Genomic DNA, 5,496 nt, shown 5'->3' with positions numbered 1-5,496 from the left:
TAGAGTTTTTACAACCCTTTACACACAGGGTGGATTGGGGGAAGGTAGGTTGGGTGGTGGTGCAAAAGGGAGGGGATCAACTGTCCTCCCTGTACCAAAAGAGGCCAACGTCATGACAGTAGCGTACAAAGTTTAGCAGATGTTATCACAAGGGCAGCAAAATATGCTTCTGTTTCTAGCTCCATAGTGGAGCAAAATGCTTCTGTTTCTAGCTCCTACAGTGTAGCAAAATGCTTCTGTTTCTAGCTCCAACAGTGGAGCAAAATGCTTCTGTTTCTAGCTCCATAGTGGAGCAAAATGCTTCTGTTTCTAGCTCCTACAGTGTAGCAAAATGCTTCTGTTTTTATATTTTACAGTGGAGCAAAATGCTTCTGTTTCTAGCTCCAACAGTGGAGGAATATGTGTGTCCGTGGGTCTGTGTGTCTGTGTGTCCGTGGGTCTGTGTGCCTGGGTGTGTTACCTGACGTACTATGTCCTTGCAGTATCTTCTCCCTCGCTGTCTCCTCGACCCCTCAACGTCCTTCCTCTCTCTCCAGGTGTAGTACCTTCTCCCTCGCTGTCTCCTCGACCCCTCAACGTCCTTCCTCTCTCTCCAGGTGTAGTACCTTCTCCCTCGCTGTCTCCTCGACCCCTCAACGTCCTTCCTCTCTCTCCAGGTGAGTAGTGACCAACATCAACACCTCAATTTGACCCAACTTTATACTGTGTTGTGACTGATTAATGTGACTCCCATATGGCACCCTATTCCCTATATAGTCCACTACTTCAGACCAGAGCCCAATGGTACCCTATTCCCTATATAGTCCACTACTTCAGACCAGAGCCCAATTGTACCCTATTCCCATATATCTAGTGCACTACTATAGACCAGAGCCCTATTCCCTATATAGTGCACTACTTTAGACCAGAGCCCAATGTTAACCTATTCCCGTACATATAGTGCTCTGGTCTAAAGTAGTGCACTATATAGGGAATAGGGTGCCATAGGGCTCTGGTCTAAAGTAGTGCACTATATAGGGGAATAGGGTGCCATAGGGCTCTGGTCTAAAGTAGTGCACTACATAGGGAATAGGGTTCCATTACTCAGAGTCGTTGATGAGACAGGGGGATTTACTTCCTGTATTACTGAGAACAACTTTCTCCAGAGGGGGAATACCATTAATTCATTCATTATGCCTCACCGATACTGAGTCAGCAAGTCAATCAACATGAGTCAGTATGAATACTTGGTGTGGTTGTTACTCATGTTGTGTGTGTGTGTGTGTGTGTGTGTGTGTGTGTGTGTGTGTGTGTGTGTGTGTGTGTGTGTGTGTGTGTGTGTGTGTGTGTGTGTGTGTGTGTGTGTGTGTGTGTGTGTGTGTGTGTGTGTGTGTGTGTAGTTGACGGTGCGGTAGCTCCAGATAGCATGTGTTCGTATCCTCCTGGATCTTTGTCTGACTGTGCCAGCCAAGCCCTGTCTCCCCCCTCTGCCTCCCCCCTCTCCCCCAGGACAGGTGAGTTAGAGTCTGTCCTCTCCCTGTCCCTCTGCCTCCCCCTCTCCCCCCAGGACAGGTGAGTTAGAGTCTGTTCTCTCCCTGTCCCTCTGTTCTCTCCCTGTCCCTCTGTTCTCTCCCTGTCCCTCTGTTCTCTCCCTGTCCCTCTGTCCTCTCTCTGTCCTCTCCCTGTCCCTCTGTTCTCTCCCTGTCCCTCTGTCCTCTCCCTGTCCCTCTGTTCTCTCCCTGTCCCTCTGTTCTCTCCCTGTCCCTCTGTCCTCTCACATACCATGTACATGATGTCTTCTCCCTGTCCCTCTGTCCTCTCACTATACCATGTACATAATGTCCCTGTCCCTCTGTCCTCTCACTATACCATGTACATGATGTCTCCTCCCTGTCCCTCTGTCCTCTCACTATACCATGTACATGATGTCTCCTCCCTGTCCCTCTGTCCTCTCACTATACCATGTACATGATGTCCCTGTCCCTCTGTCCTCTCACTATACCATGTACATGATGTCTCTCCCTGTCCCTCTGTCCTCTCACTATACCATGTACATGATGTCTCCTCCCTGTCCCTCTGTCCTCTCACTATACCATGTACATGATGTCCTCTCCCTGTCCCTCTGTCCTCTCACTATACCATGTACATGATGTCTCCTCCCTGTCCCTCTGTCCTCTCACTATACCATGTACATGATGTCCTCTCCCTGTCCCTCTGTCCTCTCACTATACCATGTACATGATGTCCTCTCCCTGTCCCTCTGTCCTCTCCCTATACCATGTACATGATGTCTCCTCCCTGTCCCTCTGTCCTCTCACTATACCATGTACATGATGTCTCCTCCCTGTCCCTCTGTCCTCTCACTATACCATGTACATGATGTCTCCTCCCTGTCCCTCTGTCCTCTCACTATACCATGTACATGATGTCTTCTCCCTGTCCCTCTGTCCTCTCACTATACCATGTACATGATGTTCCCTGTCCCTCTGTCCTCTCACTATACCATGTACATGATGTCTCCTCCCTGTCCCTCTGTCCTCTCACTATACCATGTACATGATGTCTCCTCCCTGTCCCTCTGTCCTCTCACTATACCATGTACATGATGTCCTCTCCCTGTCCCTCTGTCCTCTCACTATACCATGTACATGATGTCTCCTCCCTGTCCCTCTGTCCTCTCACTATACCATGTACATGATGTCCTCTCCCTGTCCCTCTGTCCTCTCACTATACCATGTACATGATGTCTTCTCCCTGTCCCTCTGTCCTCTCCCTATACCATGTACATGATGTCTCCTCCCTGTCCCTCTGTCCTCTCACTATACCATGTACATGATGTCTCCTCCCTGTCCCTCTGTCCTCTCACTATACCATGTACATGATGTCTTCTCCCTGTCCCTCTGTCCTCTCACTATACCATGTACATGATGTCCTCTCCCTGTCCCTCTGTCCTCTCACTATACCATGTACATGATGTCTCCTCCCTGTCCCTCTGTCCTCTCACTATACCATGTACATGATGTCCTCTCCCTGTCCCTCTGTCCTCTCACTATACCATGTACATGATGTCCTCTCCCTGTCCCTCTGTCCTCTCACTATACCATGTACATGATGTCCTCTCCCTGTCCCTCTGTTCTCTCACTATACCATGTACATGATGTCCTCTCCCTGTCCCTCTGTCCTCTCACTATACCATGTACATGATGTCCTCTCCCTGTCCCTCTGTCCTCTCCCTGTCCCTCTGTCCTCTCCCTGTCCCTCTGTCCTCTCCCTGTCCCTCTGTCCTCTCACTATACCATGTACATGATGTCTCCTCCCTGTCCCTCTGTCCTCTCACTATACCATGTACATGATGTCTCCTCCCTGTCCCTCTGTCCTCTCACTATACCATGTACATGATGTCTCTCCCTGTCCCTCTGTCCTCTCACTATACCATGTACATGATGTCCCTCCCTGTCCCTCTGTCCTCTCACTATACCATGTACATGATGTCTCCTCCCTGTCCCTCTGTCCTCTCACTATACCATGTACATGATGTCCTCCCTGTCCCTCTGTCCTCTCACTATACCATGTACATGATGTCCTCTCCCTGTCCCTCTGTCCTCTCACTATACCATGTACATAATGTCCTCTCCTGTCCCTCTGTCCTCTCACTATACCATGTACATGATGTCTCCTCCCTGTCCCTCTGTCCTCTCACTATACCATGTACATGATGTCTCCTCCCTGTCCCTCTGTCCTCTCACTATACCATGTACATGATGTCTCCTCCCTGTCCCTCTGTCCTCTCACTATACCATGTACATGATGTCTCCTCCCTGTCCCTCTGTCCTCTCACTATACCATGTACATGATGTCTCCTCCCTGTCCCTCTGTCCTCTCACTATACCATGTACATGATGTCTCCTCCCTGTCCCTCTGTCCTCTCACTATACCATGTACATGATGTCCCCTCCTGTCCCTCTGTCCTCTCACTATACCATGTACATGATGTCTCCTCCCTGTCCCTCTGTCCTCTCACTATACCATGTACATGATGTCTCCTCCCTGTCCCTCTGTCCTCTCACTATACCATGTACATGATGTCTCCTCCCTGTCCCTCTGTCCTCTCACTATACCATGTACATGATGTCTTCTCCCTGTCCCTCTGTCCTCTCACTATACCATGTACATGATGTCCTCTCCCTGTCCCTCTGTCCTCTCACTATACCATGTACATGATGTCTCCTCCCTGTCCCTCTGTCCTCTCACTATACCATGTACATGATGTCCTCCCTGTCCCTCTGTCCTCTCACTATACCATGTACATGATGTCCTCTCCCTGTCCCTCTGTCCTCTCACTATACCATGTACATGATGTCCTCTCCCTGTCCCTCTGTCCTCTCACTATACCATGTACATGATGTCTTCTCCCTGTCCCTCTGTCCTCTCACTATACCATGTACATGATGTCTCCTCCCTGTCCCTCTGTCCTCTCACTATACCATGTACATGATGTCCTCTCCCTGTCCCTCTGTCCTCTCACTATACCATGTACATGATGTCTCCTCCCTGTCCCTCTGTCCTCTCACTATACCATGTACATGATGTCTCCTCCCTGTCCCTCTGTCCTCTCCCTGTCCCTCTGTCCTCTCCCTGTCCCTCTGTCCTCTCCCTGTCCCTCTGTCCTCTCACTATACCATGTACATGATGTCCTCTCCCTGTCCCTCTGTCCTCTCACTATACCATGTACATGATGTCCTCTCCCTGTCCCTCTGTCCTCTCACTATACCATGTACATGATGTCCTCTCCCTGTCCCTCTGTCCTCTCACTATACCATGTACATGATGTCTTCTCCCTGTCCCTCTGTCCTCTCACTATACCATGTACATGATGTCCTCTCCCTGTCCCTCTGTCCTCTCACTATACCATGTACATGATGTCTCCTCCCTGTCCCTCTGTCCTCTCACTATACCATGTACATGATGTCTCTCCCTGTCCCTCTGTCCTCTCACTATACCCTGTCATGTGTCCTCTCCCTGTCCCTCTGTCCTCTCACTATACCATGTACATGATGTCTCCTCCCTGTCCCTCTGTCCTCTCACTATACCATGTACATGATGTCTCCCTGTCCCTCTGTCCTCTCACTATACCATGTACATGATGTCTCTCCCTGTCCCTCTGTCCTCTCACTATACCATGTGACATGATGTCTCCTCCCTGTCCCTCTGTCCTCTCACTATACCATGTACATGATGTCCCCTCCCTGTCCCTCTGTCCTCTCACTATACCATGTACATGATGTCCTCTCCCTGTCCCTCTGTCCTCTCACTATACCATGTACATGATGTCCTCTCCCTGTCCCTCTGTCCTCTCACTATACCATGTACATGATGTCCTCTCCCTGTCCCTCTGTCCTCTCACTATACCATGTACATGATGTCTCCTCCCTGTCCCTCTGTCCTCTCACTATACCATGTACATGATGTCTCCTCCCTGTCCCTCTGTCCTCTCACTATACCATGTACATGATGTCT

General features: G+C 49.9%; 1 pseudogene; it reads left to right on the top strand.

Moving 5' to 3' along the window:
- The first annotated feature begins 238 nt into the window (after window positions 1-238).
- The window catches only part of LOC123743526 (MHC class II transactivator-like), a 31,084-nt pseudogene continuing 25,826 nt past the window's right edge, over window positions 239-5,496 (top strand).

Source organism: Salmo salar, chromosome ssa06 (assembly GCF_905237065.1).
Source record: "Salmo salar chromosome ssa06, Ssal_v3.1, whole genome shotgun sequence".
Taxonomy (NCBI): Eukaryota; Metazoa; Chordata; class Actinopteri; order Salmoniformes; family Salmonidae; genus Salmo; species Salmo salar.
The sequence above is the reverse complement of the archived record's forward strand: the minus strand, read 5'-3'. Positions and strand labels throughout refer to the sequence as shown.